Here is a 17972-nt window from a genome sequence, read left to right on the forward strand (position 1 = left end):
ATGGAGGCAGGGTTGGAAGAGGTAATTAGAGTGGGAGGAGGCTCATGTGAAGTATAAACACCGGCATAGACCAGTTGGGCCAAGTGATAGAAGGAATGTAGATATAGGCCCCGAAGATCTGGGAGCAGTGATCCCTGTGGTTACACCAGAATCGTGTCCCCCGGTTCTCTCCAGTGGTGACTCTGCCAGAGTTCGGAGGGTCAGCGGGAGAGTACCAAATTCACATGGGGCTGGCAAGGTGCATATGTCACTACGGGCGTAACTCCAGCGCGCACCAGTCCCGTGCGACCGGAATATCTGGCACCTGCCCAAGGTTTTGGCATTGAGAAACTGTTGAAAGACTTGTGACCTGACCAGGCTCCAAATGAGGCTTTAGTACAAACCAAGTCAAAAACTGAAAAAAAAAAAGCTGAGCTGGGAGTATCGCAAACAGTATGTGATATGTGCAGGTGGGAACAAGGCAATAGGATCAGGATTAGGCCAACAGGATTCAACTTCAAGGAGTTGAGCCAAGAATCTGTGTGGAACAGCTGCTGATGCCAGCTGGGACCTGTGGAGAATGAGCAGTTTATCTGAAATAATCCCACAGACTCTATTGTAAGAACAGAGCAAAAGCAGGTCATAAATATTCAAAGATATTGGAAAACAAACATAATAAAAAGGGTGAGAATCAGAAGGTAAAAGTGAGCCACTGATCACAAGCGTAGGGTCTGTGAGGAGGAGAGATGATTCTCATAGAGAGGGATTGAAATGTATTTTCCATTTTGTGTTCACAGAGAAGACAAACAGGAGAGCATACACACGCAAAGAAACTTAAAACATGTATCTACTGACCAGGTTTAGTCAGTTTATATTGTGTTACACAGGTGCACTGAGTCTACTTGTTAAATAACAACTTGCATTGGTATAGTACCTTTAACATAGTAAAATGTCCCAAGGCGCTTCACAGGAGCATAATCAGACAGAATTTGACATCAAGTAGCATAAGGCAATATTAGGGCAGGTAATCAAAAGCTTGGTCAAAGAGGTAGGTTTTAAAGAGAATCTTCAAGGAGGAGAGAGAGGTGGCAAGGGGCAGAGAAGTTTAGCTAGGGAATTCCAAGGCTTAGGGCCTGGACAGCTGAAGGCACGGCTGCCAGCAGTGGGGCGAATCAGGAATGCAAAAAGAGGCCAGAATTGGAGGAACGCAGAGTTCTTGGAGAGTTGTAGAGCTGAAAGTGGTTACAGAGAAAGTGAGAGGCGAGGCCATGGAGGGATTTGAACACATGGATGAGATAAATCTGTACATTCCTGGCTGGCAATGTCTTTGAGTGGATTGGAGTAGTTTGCTGCCAAGTGGTTTGAGAGTGTTCATGGGTTTTGAGGCTGGTGCTGTCCTCGTGTAACTCTAACTGAACTCTCTGATCTTCCTTTTAGAGAGACATTTTTGTTTTATTAACGACAAACCAAGATGAAGAGATGAGAGATGAGATGAATCAGGGTTTAGGCGACATCAATCTTGGGCTGAGGACTGTTGGAGAAAGAAAACACTGGAGGAAGTTAATGAGTTGCAAAGAATGGGTTATGGTAGGAGACTATGCATGACTCTTGATTTCAACAGTGAGGATGTAAGGATGAGAAGGTGCATGTAGGAGCTTCCTAGAGTTCAAAGCTTTAGACACCACTGATCATAGTAATATAGAGGGAATAAAGAGGGAAGAGAAGTTGAGAAAAACAAAGAAGGTCAAAGATAGATGAATGTAAGGAATCTTACAACACCAGGTTATAGTCCAACAAATTTATTTTAAAATCACAAGCTTTCGGAGATTATCTCCTTCGTCATATGATTGAATGAAAAGGTTCTCAAATCGCATATCTTATACGATGTTGGGACAGCATCACACCAATCAAAAGGTGTCGTTGTTATTCAAACAGGCCAGTCACGGAGAACAGCACGTCCACATCAAAGATAGATGAGGCAGGGGATCACTGTCTTGTTTCAGGATTTTTTGACCATTTTCCACAGAAGGGATTTGGGGATGAGTTGCGTTTAAATGTAGTGCTTTTTAAAGCAAAGTGTATTCACACAAGTTTGTAGCTATTAGAATCTGAGAAAATTTACGGCACAGGAGGCCATTCGGCCCATCATGTCCATGCCAGCTGAAAATGAGCCACCCAGCCTAATCCCACTGCCCAGCACTTGGTCCATAGCCTTGTAGGTCACGGCACGTCAAGTGCATATCCAAGTACTTTTGTGATGAGGGTTTCTGCCTCTACGACCCTTTCAGGCAGTGAGTTCCAGACCCCACCATCTGCTGGGTGAAAGCATTTTTCCTCAGCTACCCTCTAATCCTTCTACCAATCACTTTAAATCTATTCCCCCTGGTTATTGACCTCTCTGCTAAGGGAAATAGGTCCTTCCTCTCCACTCTATCTAGGCCCCTCATAATTTTGTACACCTCAATTAGATCACCCTTCAGCCCCCTCTGTTCCAAAGAGAACAACCCCAGCCTATCCAATCTTACCTCATAGCTAAAATTCTCCAGTCCTGGCAACATCCTCGTAAATCTCCTCTGTACCCTCTCTAGTGCAATTACATCCTTCCTGTAATGTGGTGACCAGAACTGTACGCAGTACTCAAGCTGTGGCCTAACCAGTGTTTTATACAGTTCCAGCATAACCTCCCTGCTCTTATATTCTATGCCTCAGCTAATAAAAGAAAACATTCCATATGCCTTCTTAACCACCTTATCTACCTGCCCTGCTACCTTCAGGGATCTGTGGACATGCACTCCAAGGTCCCTCTGTTCCTCTACACCTCTCAGTATCCTCCCATTTATTGTGTATTCCCTTGCCTTGTTTGCTCTCCCCAAATGCATTACCTCACACTTCTCCGGATTGAATTCTATTTACCACTTTTCTGCTCACCTGACCAGTCCATTGATATCTTCCTACAGTCTACAGCTTTCCTCCTCACTGTCAGCCACAAGGCCAATTTTAGTATCGTCTGCAAACTTCTTAATCGTGCCCCCTACATTTAAGTCCAAACCATTAATATATACCACAAAAAGCAAGGGACCGAGAACTGAGCCCTGTGGAAGTTGGGTTTCCCAAAGACTGTAAATAATAAACCTGTCTCAGAAATCAATGAACACCTCTCTCCCAATATTTTGGGAGGTCCTTAGTCCCAAGTGCTCAGCAGCAGTTGGGTGGCATAGGACTTCCCCTCAGCTTTGAACACAGGGAGATAACAACATAGACAGAAACACTCCGCGCAATCAGGGTTTTAAACAGAAAGCTGCAAGGGAAAGTTTTCACCAGACTCAAGGTTAGAAAGCAAGAGAACAGTTAGAAATTATTTTGTTTGAGTCAAGTAAAACGACCCATTGATGTGGGGAAGCGAATTGTGTATATTATTTTGTATCGTTATGCAGATAAAAGTTTTACTGATTCAACTAATTGAGTCCGATCATAACTGTTGTTCACTTGCTGTGAAATAAAGCAGCTTAATGATTCATATCAGAGCTCATCTTACTGAGTTTGTTCTTAGTCTCCAATGTGGCAAAGTGCAAGTGGGGACAGTGTGAAAAAACACGAAGATCCAGTTTAGAATACAATACTATTGTTACACTCCCAGGTTCTGCTATTGTATAGTTAGAATCATAGAAAGTTTACAGCGCGGAAGGAGGCCATTCGGCCCATCGAGTCCGCGCTGGCTCTATGCAAGAGCAATCCAGCTAGTCCCACTCCCACAGATTCAGAGAATTTGTGAGTGACAGCTTTGTGAAGGGATCAGAAAGAACAGGTTCATGGAGGCACAGGAAGACAACACTTAACACTTCAATAAAGTCGTGTTCAGGATCTCTAACACTGGATTTATAGAAGTTACAAACGGGGATAAAGTTGGCTCGGATCCTTCGGTCTTCTTGAGACCGAGTGCAATAGACAGAACTTTTATGGAACAGCAGAACAACAGGGATGATTGAATCAAGATATAGAGCCAGATCTGACAGAAGTGGAAGAGCTATGAATCTGTGCATGCCAGCTAGAGTAACATCAGTTACTTCACTGCCACAAATAGGTCAAGAGAATGAAATGCACGAGTTCATCCAGGGAGAAGCAGCAAAGAATTCTCAAATGCCATCTCAGTTTGCTGACTTATATGGGGAACTTTCCAGTCTGGTGCAGAATCTTGCAGCATAAGGCGGATCTGTACAGGCCTGATCACGTGGGATTTTCTGAAATTGGGCCCCTTATGGTTTGGGTGGCACTGGGAGCTCGCTGACTGGGGAGGTGGGGAGATAGGGAACCATGTGCAGCTGCAGCCCTTAAGATGAGAAGCAAGTGTGCTTCATTATCTCATGTGTTTTTGGAGGCCCTGTTGCAGGAAGTGTACCATTTTGGGAAATGCCCAGGCTACTTGGCTGGAACTAGGAGACAAAGTCAATGCAGGGTCCACCATTCAAAGGACGAGGCAGCAAATGCATAAAAACAATTAATACCCTCAGGAAGCCTGCCAAGGTAGGGCTGGTGAGCATCGCACTATATCAAGTAGATGGACAATGTATGCAGCCCGCTAAATATGTTCTCCCACGCTGTTACGCCCTGATTGAGACTCCATTTGAACCCTCAAAAAGCAGCTTTTTCTCAGCTTTGCACATCTATCCTGCAGCAATAGACACATTATTGTCACTTTAAACTGCAACTGTTGTTAGTTGACGATTTAGAAACTCCACAAAGCAAGCTTAACACAACTGGTATGTTGACCTGTTTGGTGCATGGTGCAGAGCTCCCAGTGGTTCTCACTAGCCAGTGTGCTCTTCCAACTTCCAATAGCTCAACACTTCTCTGTTTCCAAAGACAAAACTGCTCATAACAGAGTAGAGCAGAGCCAAATCTGAGGGCCGCTCCCTCGGTTCAGGTTGGCTCACACAGTGTGAACAGACCGAATGGGACTTGGTTGCAGTGCTCTCTCGTTCTGCTGCTAGTTGTTGATGAGGAAAGAAATCAAATTTTTGCCCTGGTGAACAGTGTATCAGCACTTGAAACACCTGTGAGCTGCAGATTGACTAACCCTGTGACTGTCCCCTGTAGCAGCTGGAAATGAGCCACGGGCGTTAAAAGAACAAAAGAACTTGCAGATAGCAAGATGGTGTCTTTTCATTGCCTCACTGAGATGATCCTTTATATCAATAAACAGTTTTCTGTTAAGCAGTTTATGGGTCACAAAATCATAGAATCCTACAGCACAGAAAGAGGCCATTCGGCCCATCGTGTCTGAGCCAGCTCTTTGAAAGAGCTATCCAATTAGTCCCATTCCCCTGCTCTTTCCCCATAGCCATGCAAGTTTTTCCTTTTCAAGTATTTATCCAATTCCTGTTTGAAAGTTGCTGCTTCCACCACCCTTTCAGGCAGCGCACTCCAGATCATAACAGCTCGCTGCATAAAAAAATTTCTCCTCATCTCTCCTCTTTCTTTTGCCAATTATCTTAAATCTGTGTCTTCTGGTTACCGACCCTCCTGCCAGTGGAAACAGTTTCTCCTCATTTATTCTATCAAAACCTTTCATAATTTTGAACACCGTTCTTAAATCTTCCTTAACCTTCTCTGCTCCAAGGAGAACAACCCCAGCTTCTCCAGTCTCTCCACATAACTGAAGTCCCTCATCCCTGGTACCATTCTGATAAATCTCATCTGCACCCTCTCCAAGGCCTTGACATCCTTCCTAAAGTGTGGTGCCCAATTCTCCAGCTGAGGCCTAACCAGGGTCATTAAACCAATTTTCTTCCCATGGCCCTTTTCTCTCCCTCTTTTGTTTCCCAACTATACTAAGGGGCACTTGCCTGTCTTTCAGTTTTCATTTCATACAAAGTGTTTTATCTTAAATTCTAATCAGTCTTTTGTTTTTTTCCCTTTGCATAAACTGACTGACCTGCTGTGTACTTCAACCATTTTCTGTTTTTGTTCCAGATTACCAGCAGTCGTGGGTTTTTTCTCTCCATTGGTCTCCCTTTAAATGTTAATCACTCGTCAGCATCGAAAACATTCCCCCTCCCACACAAGTGAGGAAACACATACAGTGGGAGATGTTAGAGTTAATTAATTGTAATTAGAAAGACAAAAATTGAAACCAACTATAGACTTAACAAGATTCAGACTTATCAAGATTCAGACTGCCCAGCATTGATGTCCGCGGTACACAGCTGTCATGAGTGCTGTTTGATCTTACCTTCAAAATTTACCTAGCCGGGTAATTCATGATACAGGTAACAATAAAGCAAGATAACGATCATGATGAACCCTCAGTGACAGGCATATATAATCCTGGGCCTCCCTCGACAGCCTCTGCGAAACCATCTCACAGCCTGAGCACCTCTACTGCCCTGTCCGTCAGCACTCCAAGAGAAACGGTATTTGTCCTGCTGCCTGGTTACACTCGGGTATGTCACACTATTCATCAGTTTTCTCTCCAGAAGGCAGAAGCGTAGATTATCCAATCAGCGTTATTTCAATTGGAGCGTTAACCCATTCATTTACACAGGTTAAAACAACAATGATTGGAAATCCAGACCAGTGACTCAGTCCTCTGGTACCTTCACCCAGTGAAGTGGATCCTTTTCATTGTCTGGGTTTAGACTGTAAGTATCCTCGGGCTGCTCGACAACAGAGTCATTGCAACTAAGCTCGATTCTGTCCTCACTCGACAGACACACAGGCCCCGATTTTAACTCCACCTGCCTGGCAGAAACTGGGCGGGGGTGGAGTTAAAATCAGGCCAGTCACTTACCCCTCCGATCCCGCTGCCTTCCAGCCATGTCCCGATAATTGAGGAGGCGAGCGGGACACCCATAGGAAGGCAGCGGGGTCCTACTTTAAATATACAGATCAGGACAGAAGATGTCATCAGGACCCGATCTGCTACTTTAGTTGGAGGTCTGAGCTGGGGGGGGTGCAGGGGGGTTGGGTGGGGAGTGGTGACGACTTCCCCATCAGACCAGACCTGTCAGGAGAGGAATCGTGGGCCAAAGGGGGCCCAACAGATAAGTTTAAAAGTTTATTTTAGGTTTTCCTTGTGAGGCAGGCATGCTCCTCCAGGCCTCACAAGGAAATCTTGGGCCTCCATTGCACCGGAAAACCCCCTTCTCCCGATTGTGGTCATAGCCGTTCCCAGCCCCCCCCCCCGATTGTGGTCATAGCCGTTCCCAGCCCCCCCCCCCGATTGTGGTCATAGCCGTTCCCAGCCCCCCCCCCCGATTGTGGTCATAGCCGTTCCCAGCCCCCCCCCCCGATTGTGGTCATAGCCGTTCCCAGCCCCCCCCCCCGATTGTGGTCATAGCCGTTCCCAGCCCCCCCCCCCCCGATTGTGGTCATAGCTGTTCCTCCCCCCCCCCCCGATTGTGGTCATAGCTGTTCCTCCCCCCCCCCCCCCCCCCGATTGTGATCATAGCTGTTCCTTCCCCCTCCCGATTGTGGTCACAGCCATCCCCCCCCCTCTCCCACTGACTGTCGGGGACTGTTCCCACGGGACCCTGTCTGCTAGATGCCCATTCCCGTCTGCTGGCCAGGTGGTCAATCTGGCCGGGTGTCGTGCGGGACACTGGAAAGATTTATTCTAATCGGGCGCTGCCGTTAAAATCGGCAGGGCCTCGACATCCCCGACCTTGCCAGGTTCATCACCCAATACCGGGCTCCCCCACACCCTTCCTGCTCCCTATAACAATCGAGGCCACAAATTTCCAATAGATTAACTTTATAGTCAACCCAGGTTGATTTTCCGTTCTCTAGCCTACATTTGCAACAGGCTTGTAGAGCAAGCAGCAGACCTGCCAAAGCCGAGTGGTTCAGCCAGGAGGAGAGTGCTCCCAGACTGCTGCTGACTCATTGTTCTGCCATTGACTCACTCCTTCCAGCCAGCGTCCATAAGAAATAGGAGCAGGATTAGGCCGTATGGCCCCTCGAGCCTGCTCCGCCATTCAATAAGATCATGGCTGATCTTCGACCTCAACTCCACTTTCCCGCCCGATCCCCATATCCCTCGATTCGTTAATGAATCTTCTCACCCCCATCCCCAGCAGCCTCAGTGAGAGGAAAACACTTCACAAACTGACAGGGACACATTCTTGTTACAGGTGCGCGCAGCGAGTTAGGCCTGAATATCTTTGTATCTAAATTGCTTGACAGAATCCCTGGATCATTAAATAATAAAACTTGGTACACTTGCCACTTAGGCTGTCAAGTGCATTAGTGTGGGCAGAATCAAACTGTGAGTGCCCAGGGTAGTAGGTTTAGTACTGTCCATTAGGTGAAGCACCGGAGGGAGTGCTTATGCAACCCCCTAGTAATCGTCTTCATGGGTAAGGGAAGGAAACTGTGACTTTGATAGTCTGGAAGGTTTATTTACCTTCTCTCTCACTGATTTCCGTATCTGTTATGGGAAAGAGAACTTTCTACAGTGATTTTATCTCAAAACAGTCCTGTGATTGTTTGTGGAAATGGGATTAGCGCAGATAAAGAACTGGAATCAGAGCAGTCACGATGGGAAAAATGGCTCCATTCTGTGCTGTAATTTCCATAAATGCCTCTCGAAATTTGATAAGGAATTCTTGGCGAGCCCGTTACTTAACCTTTTGTGATTCCCACCCTTCGGCAGTTTGTAGCTGAGGTCAGAGGCAGAATGAAGGTGCTGTTCCTGCTACTGATTCCAGCTACTCTCCAGCCCACAGCTCAACTTTACGTGAGTTTATTTCTAATTTATATTTATTTAAAATGACTTCAGGGTAAGTGTTTGTCATTACTGTTCTCAATCTTACTGTGTTTGAGTCTATTGGAATCGACTATTCCAATCCTCACCTGGCCAGCCTCCCTTCTTCCACCCTCCGTAAACTTCAATTCACCCAAAACTCTGCTGCCCCCATATCCTAACTTGCACCAAGTCCCGTTCACCTCTGTGCTCACTGATCTACATTGGCTCCCGGTCCAGCAATGCCTCGAATTTAAAATTCTCATTCAAATCTTTCCATGGCCTCGCCCCTCCCTATCTCTGCAAACTCCTCCAGCCCTACAACCCTCCGAGAACTCTGCATTCCTCCAATTCTGACCTCTTGCGCATCCCCGATTCTCATCGCTCCATCATTGGCGACCGTGCCTTCAGCTGACTAGGCCCTAAGCTCTAGTATTCCCTACTTAAATCTCTCCGCCTCTCTACTCCTTTAAGATGCTCCTTAAAACCTACCTCTGTCTTAATATCTCCTTATGTGGCTCGGTGTCAAATTTTGTCTGATAATCACTCTTGTGAAGCGCCTTGGGATAATTTACTACGTTAAAGCCGCTATATAAATGCAAGTTGTTGTTGTTGAGTCACCTTGGATTGAGGAGATCACATCTGCTGATCAGCCAATGGTCTGGTGAGTAAAGTACCTGAGGAGTGAGGCTGAACCACCTCTAGATTGATTCCCCTAATAATGTGCCAGTCAATATAACACCATGTGCACAGTCACTGCAAGGAGTGCTCGCAGTACACTCAGTCTGAACTGAGCCTAGCCCCCGCCTGTTGTAGTGTGTGAAACAACAACATTAGTGTGATGGTTAAAGGCTGCACGTAGTCTGTGGTCCAATCTTAAGGTTTTTTTTCCTGATGGTCGGTATTATTCTCTGGCCCAGTTGATGTACCTTACACTAAATTTATTTTATAAACAGACCCTCAGTGGTAAGTCATTGAATATTACCTTCAATACATTAAATAATAATTAGGAAAATCACTTAAAACTAAACTATGAGAGTGGACAAGGAGATGAAGGTTCAAACTAGTAAAAGGCAAATTTAGGAGCAATATTAAGCTGGTGCACATCACACCATCAATGGTCAACACATGGAAAAGACCTCTGGGCAGTGTAAGTGGGGCGTAACTACGAATCATTTACAAAAGAATTGGATGCCGTGACGGGAGACTATAGTGTCCTTCTGGATGGTTGAGTTAAGATGGGCTGAATGGCCTAGCTCATCCATATTGATCTTGTGAATGTACAAAGATATATCACCCTTGTATCTGTAGATATAATTAGGTCTTCTCTGGCGGAATATATTCTGTATCAACCTCTTATTGTTGAATATCATTTTATTTCCAAGGGTGGGCCCTCACTATTCTATATACCATTTTGTTCATATTTTATTACCAGTAGAGTTTAGTGAATTGTGAGATGAAGATGTCACTGCATCAGGGTTACTCAAGAACTGTGCAGGTACGGGAAAATTTCCACTGTTACTAACCTACATGTTACAGATTTCTCAGGCTGTCAACGGGACAGTCAACAGCGATGGAGTGTGTGTCTGCTCGGTGATTTTGCCTGACACCACGTTCCCAGTGGAAAGAATGGAATATTTGGAAGCAACATCGTGGGAGCTCAATATCAGCGTGCATCGTGAAATCAGCAAGGTATGAATACTGCTGGTACATTCCATCCCCTTTATAGGCTCTGGATTTACGACCTGTGTCCTCCATATGAAAGGTGATATTTCAGTGGGCACATTCCCACTCCAGAGACTTGAGCACAAAATCTCGGCTGACGTTCCAGTGCAGTACTGCAGTACTTCATTGGCTGTAAAGCACTTTGGGACATCTTAAGGTCATAAAAGGCGCTATATAAATGCACGTTCTTTCTTTTTGTAAGAAAAAGTCCAGGATGAGAAAAGACAACTCATCGCCTCTCTTTCAACTCCCCTAATCTCACTGCCCTACCTGGTAGATTATTTCAAATGGTTATCTACCTTCAAGTAAGGACACTTTTTCAAAAATCTGTTTTAAATTTACTTTTCACTGATTAAAATTTTTCTCGTATTGGCCTTGCCTACTTTGAAGTAATATTCTGGGTTACATCATTTAACGGTTTAGAGACCTCAGTGAGGTGGCTTCCCTTAACAACCTTCTATCTCGACTGTAGACCTTAAGGCTCTTTCATTTTTCCTCCTAACTCACCAACTTACACTTGGGATCATCCAGTGTTGCTCTTTTCTGCAACCTCCCAGACCATGTATATCCCTCCTGAAGTATGGCCACTTTGAACTTCACACGCTATTTAATCTACATGAAGTGGGGGGAGGGGGTAATTTTCACCTTGACCGCTGGGCAGTAAGATGGCGGAGCGGATTTGCCCGCCTGTTACTGTACCCACCTGATTTGCATTTCCATTAAAATTGATGGAAATGGGAATTGAGCAGGGCCTTTACACTTTGTCAGTTTAGCGCCCGTGCGCTGAAGGTGAAATTTCCCCACAAGATCTGTCCAGTGCATTATGAAACCTCAGCATAATCTCTGTAAACTTGTACTCCACCCTGCTATATAACCCTAGATTCTACTTGTTTTAATTGTTTCTCCACATCATCTTGATGTTGAAAGGCACAAGTCTACTGTCACACCCAGCTCCCTTTCAAACTCTGCCTTTGCGAATTCAGTTTCCTTCATTGTCTACCGATACTGTAGATTCCTTCACTAAATATGCAGTACATTGCAAATGTCAGTACTAAATTTCATTTGTCTAATTGCATAACCACACCCCATTTGCTGACATCAGTGTAATGAGGTGTAAGTGATTCAGTGCCTGTGGAGGTGGCTGTAACTCTGTGTGTTCGCTGTGCTGCTCCATTCAGGTGCAGCAATATATGAGGACCATCTCTCTGCACACAGTGAAGCGTGGAGATCATGGAGACCGGAGGCTCCTACACCCAGCTCGACTTCGAACTGCTGAAACTGGAGATCCGAGAGCTGGTGTCACTGACCAATCAGCTGAAGGTCACAGTGAACGGAAGCAACACCATCATCGAACAGCTCTACAGCGAGGTCAGGAAGAGAAATTAGTCATAGAGTCATAGAGTCATAGAGTTATACAGCACGGATAGAGGCCCTTCGGCCCATCGTGTCCGCGCCGGCCATCAGCCCTGTCTACTCTAATCCCATATTGCAGCATTTGGTCCGTAGCCTTGTATGCTATGGCATTTCAAGTGCTCATCCAAATGCTTCTTGAATGTTGTGAGGGTTCCTGCCTCCACAACCCTTTCAGACAGTGAGTTCCAGACTCCAACCACCCTCTGGGTGAAAAAGTTCTTTCTCAAATCCCCTCTAAACCTCCCGCCTTTTACCTTGAATCTATGTCCCCTTAGTCATATCAGAAACTGTTTGACTGTCTAAATAGTGAATGTTTCATCATTGATGGAACATCCCTGGAGGTGTTACTGACCTAACTCTGCAGTGTTGCGGAATTAATATCAATAGAGGCAGCCACAGATCTTCTCATTCACTGTGTGTGTGTGTGTGTGTGTGTGTGTGTGTGTAAATCCAGCTCCTCACACTATCAGACTCAGTAACTCCTCCCATTGTTCCTTCATCGTCACTGGGTCAAAATCCTGGAACTCCCTACCGACTGGCACTGTGGGAGTCCCTTCACCACATTCAAGAAGAATGCCCACCACCACCTTCTCAAGGACAACTGGGGATGGGCATTAAATGCCAGCCTTGCTAGCGACCCCCACATCCCGAGAATCAATTTTTAAAAAAAGACAATCCTCAATAATCTCAGTAAATTCCATTAGTTGCAATTTTAATCAAAAGTACTGCACCAAGAAATAGAACAAGACAGAAAATAAAAGCTATTGAAATTAATTATTCTTAGTTGGTTAACTTTATAAAGGAATTCTGAGGATGAGGTTTTTTATTGGTGCAAGGTCCTCACTTTGATTGAGATCCTGATTTTCCTCTTTCACAGTTTTATAAAATGTGAGTTTGTATCTTGAAACAAAATTAATGCTGTATTGATAGCAATGAAAACAAATCATTTTTTTCTTCTGTCTGTACATCCAAGTAGAAGGATTGATGTGTCATCCTTTCCATTTATCCTCCTCTGACCCCAACACAATTCTTCAATCTTCATCCTGCTGGATGGGACAGTCTGAGCTGTTGACATCTCCACTGGTGCAAATAATCAACATCAGAGGGCAAGATTCTCTGGAGTATGATTGCTGCTGCGACTTTCCTCCTCAGAGGCTGCTCTTGTCTATAATGAAGACTGAAAGATAGCAGGAGTTGGACATTGAGTTTAAATTGCAGTTTGGAGAGCCAAGCCGGGCCTCTGAATAGGAGCCTAGTTATATTTAACTAGTCAACTGGTTGGTATGAATTGTATTAATTGAGCTCAATTTCTAATTGCTTCTCCCTTTAACTATTCCGTGTGTTTTAGATTGAGAACATATCACTCATTGTCCACCAGCTGGAATCGTATGATAAGAACAACGTTCTGGCAATCCGCAGAGATATCGCAGCCCTGAAGAAACGGCTGGAGGAGTGTGAGAAGGATAAGTTTCCACCAACCCCTCCTCCCATTGATTACGGTCAGTTATTGATAAAGGTTATTGGTGACTCATTGAATGGGAGGAGGAGGGAGGTCACCACCTCTGTCAAGTTCTGAGGAAAACATTTTTCTGCTGCAGATTAACGTGTAACACTTTGATATCATTGATAACATTACCCTTATTGCAAACCAGGGTGTAGCCAGGCGTCCGCAGTGTGCACTCATCTGCACACGTTTTATCCCCTGGGATGGCATCAAAGGATCTGGCCAGGAAATTGGTGCCAATATGCTCCTCGATGAGCTTCTCCCGGTTGCAGTCTCTCTTCTTTCCTTTCTGACTGTCACTGTCCTCCTACCCTTCTGTGTGTTCTTCTCTCTCCTCTTTCCCTTGTTTCTATTACACTCTCCTCTTTTCCCTCTGTCTCTCCTCCACTCTCTTTCTTTCTGTCGATCTTGTCTCTCACTGTCTCCTTCCCATCTGTCTCTTCTTCTTCCCATCTTTGACTCTTTTTTCCTCTCCTGCTATCCTTCTCTCTTCTTCTCTTCTGGTCTCCATATTATAAAAATTATATAGAGGCACTGGAGAAGGTGCAAAAATGGTTTACAAGGATGATATCAGGACTGAGAGGTTATACCAATCAGGAAAGATTGAACAGGCCGGGGATCTTTTCTGTAGAAAAGAGAAGGCTGAGGGGTGACCTGATAGAGGCCTTTAAGATTATGAAAGGGTTTGATAGAGTAGGCGTAGAAAAGGTGTTTTCATTTGTGGGGAAGACCAAAACTAGGGGCCATACATATAAGAGAATCACTGATAAATCCAATAGGGAATTCAGGAGAAACTTCTTTACCCACTGGTTAGGATGTGGAACTCGCTACCACAAGAAGTAGTTGAGACAAATAGCATAGATGCATTTAAGGGGAAGCTAGATAAACACATGAGGGAGAAAGGAATAGAAGGATAGGCTGATAGGGTTAGATGAATAGGGGTGGGAGGAGGCTCGTGTGGAGCATAAACACCGGCATGGACCAGTTGGGCCGAATGGCCTGTTTCTGTGCTGTACGTTCAATGTAATTCTTTCCTTTCCTTCCCCTCCTTCTCCTTTTTGAACACTCGTCATTCCTTTTTCACCCTCTCTACTCCTTCCCTTTTGACTGTTACTCTCCTCTCGTCCCTTATTGCTCTCTTGCTTGAGTTTCTTTCTTCTCTTGTTTTCTTCTCTGCTGCTCCTCGTTTTCCATACTTCCGTTGTTTCTGTCTTTTGTATCCTGCTTTGTTTCTCTTGCCTTCTATTTCTTTTTCTCACCTCACTTTTGGTTCTCTCTCTCTCTGCTGATTAGCTCTCCTTTCTCTCTTTCTTGCCTTTTTGATTCTCTCTCCCTTTTGATTCTCTTTTTTTTCTTTTCTCTACCCCCCTCATTCAATCTCTCCCACCCCCCCCCCACCTTCTGCTTCTCTCTCCTCTTCTGTTCCTCACTCTCCTTCCCTCTTCCATATTCGTCTCTTCCCTCCCTCTCCTTGTTCTCTCTCTCTTCTGTCTCTCTCTTGTGGACCACTGAAGGAGTGCGGAGAAGGGGAAGAGGAAAATAAGGGAAGCAGGAAGGATGTAGTTGGAGTTGGTACACAGTGGGGACAGTGGACATGGTAGCACATCTGTGCTGAAGAGAGGGATAACTGACACTAGCTAGCTGGAGTCAGGCAGCAATAACCCAGGCAGCTCAACGTGCAGCCAGCACAAGTGCACTCATTGGCCTAGAAATTCGGTCGCGCCCATTTTTGGGGTGCAGGGAACGACCCCTGTGCCTGAATGGTGAGGCCCGAGGTGCCCCCCCCCCCCAATTTTGGGCCTCATTTCCATCGAGCCAGCGAGCTGCGGATGGCAACAGGCAGCTTCAAGGCGAAGCACGGTTGAAGATTGGGCCATTGCTGGTGTCGCAGTGGCCCTCAGGTAAGTGAGGAAGGGGTAGGGTTAGTTCGGAGGGGAGGGAGCGGCATTGATTGTGTGGGGAGCGGCAGCGATTGGGGGTTGGGGGGGAGGGATGTCGGTGATTGGGGGAGGAGGGAGCGGCATTGGTGACAAGGTGGCCATCCTTTAGGAGGGTTACCCTCTGTGGCCTCCACAGCCTCATCCCCCTAGGCCAGCATGCCTGGAAGAAGGTGCCGCCAAGTTTCAGGCCATCACTGATCATTACTGTCATTGCATGTAGCAGCCCAATGCTGAATGGTAGCTGTAGGCATCCTTGGTGAAGATGGCACAGCACTGCATCTGCCTCTCTGTTCATCCAAACCCTGAGAAGGAAGATCCAATTGTCATGGCCATACCCTGTATAAATGGAGGGTGTCACCTTGCTACCAATCAGGCAGTGTTGATCACGCTGTCATGCCTTCTTACATACAGTGCCACTAAAATCATGGCATAATGTTTTTGGGCTGGTTCCACGGTGCTATTGGGTCTTAGTATCCCAGCTTCCATACGTCAATCCACACTAATGGTCTGTGGGTACGGGCAGATGGGCACAGAGCATCTTTCATGCATCCTTCTGCTCTTCCACACAGTTTAAATAAGAGGATTCCCATTGCAGTAGTCGTGCTGGGGAGAGAAATAAATCAATTATGAGAACTGGCACAAAATCTCATAAGAACATGAGTGCTGGAAAGAGAAAAATAACACAAAACGATGAAGAGAAACAGTCAAGAAAAGGCTAAAATACCCGTGTATAACTGAATGTTCTGCACGGTTCCCTTAACACACACCGCCACCCAGCAAGACTAGATATCTATTTTAAATGGACTGGCATGCAGCAATGACACGACTCTTTAATGCCTTTTAAAGTGAGTTGTCCACCTGTTTGAGGTGGGCACTTCTACCACAACTAATTGCCCTCACCAGAAAATGCATCAGGAGAGAAATCCAGTACATTTCCAGCGGGGCAGGACAAGTTTCCTCAAGCAGCCGCCACGATAGCAGCCGGAAACTGGGCGGTACCAGGTGGGGGAAAAATACAGGCTGATGGGCTGTTAGTCTGTACAGATGGAAACATCATGTATGAAATAAAATTGATCAGAAATATACTTTTATTTGTTTAACAGGGAGCTGTGATCATAACGGTCTTCTTAATATAACCGACCCCTTTGTGACACAACTGAACTGGAGAGGATTTAGTTATAAATACGGAGGGTGGGGCAAAGATCCAGCCCCATTGTCCACTAAAAAGGAGGTGTATTGGGTGGCACCACTCAACACAGATGCACAAAGACTTGACACATTCAGACTCTATCCTTCACACGATGATTTACTGCTCTACAGCAATCCAACAGAGAAATCACTCATTGTGTATTCAGGAAATCGTCAGCACTATCAGAATACAGCGCAGGGAAGTGGAATGGTTTTGTACAATAACTCCTTGTATTACAACTGTTACACTACCAGGGACATGTGCAGGGTTAACATAGACACTGGTGCTGTAGAGAAGCAGACCCTTGAAGGTGCAGCTTACAACAACAGGTTTTCCTATGCGGGCGTCACGTACCATGACATGGACTTTGCTGCAGATGAAACTGGGCTGTGGGTCATTTACTCCACCGACACAAATGCTGGAAATATTGTTATTAGTAAAATTAACGTGACCTCCTTCACTGTGGAAAAGACATGGGTCACCAACCAGTATAAACCTGGTGTGACCAATGCCTTCATGATATGTGGGGTGTTGTATGCAATTAGGCCTGTGAGCACACGGATTGAGGAGATATTTTATACATTTGATACCAGAACTGGTGAGGAAGGAAGGGTTAGTGTAAAGATGGATAAAGTGATGGAGACACTGCAAAGTGTTAGTTACAATCCATCTGATCACAAGCTCTATGTGTACAATGATAGCTACCAGGTGACTTACGATGTAATATTTAAACCTGATGAACGACCATCGACTGAACAGTAATATCATCAGATCAATTTTATCAATTAGCAAACTGATAAACTGGGGCTGGGAATCACTGGGGAATCAGGGTCCAAATTGGAATTTCTTTACCTGAATCTCAGGTTACATTTAGACTCCATGATACACTCTTCCTACCACCACAGTTTAACCTGCGGCACCAAAAATCCTGAAACTAAATTTACCCAAACCGGCCAGCATGTGTCATCCAAGGTCTGATTAATTCCATGTTCTGTGGATCCAAAGTATCCCAATGAACACTGGTTTAGCCCTAATTAGAATTGGCTGCTGATGTGAAAAGTTACTCTGGGCCACAGGTGGTTGGTGTGTCTAACTATATACTCTCAGAATGCAACCTGAACACCTCACCTCAGCTTTAGAAAACCAGAGTGGGTTCAGCTCTAATCTTCATTATAGTGAAAGAAAGAAAGACTTACATTTATATAGCGCCTTTCCCAACCTCGGGATGTCCCAAAGCACTTTACAGTCAATGAAATACTTTTTTGAGGTGTAGTCACTGGTGTAATGTAGGAAACACGGCAGCCAATTTGCGCACAGCAATGTGATAATGACCAGATAATCTGTCTTGGTGATGTTGATTGAGGGATAAATATTGGCCAGGACACCGGGGAGGACTCTTCTTCAAAGTAGTGCCATGAGATCTTTTACGTCTACCTGAGAGGGAAGACGGGGCCTCGGTTTAACGTCTTATCTGAAAGATGG

At 45.4% G+C, this 17972-nt stretch overlaps 1 pseudogene; it reads left to right on the forward strand.

Moving 5' to 3' along the window:
• On the forward strand, positions 1–17470 carry LOC137305877 (olfactomedin-4-like; annotated as a pseudogene).
• Positions 17471–17972: the final 502 nt, after the last annotated feature.

The sequence above is a fragment of the Heptranchias perlo genome, chromosome 41 (genome assembly GCF_035084215.1).
Source record: "Heptranchias perlo isolate sHepPer1 chromosome 41, sHepPer1.hap1, whole genome shotgun sequence".
NCBI classification, from domain to species: Eukaryota; Metazoa; Chordata; class Chondrichthyes; order Hexanchiformes; family Hexanchidae; genus Heptranchias; species Heptranchias perlo.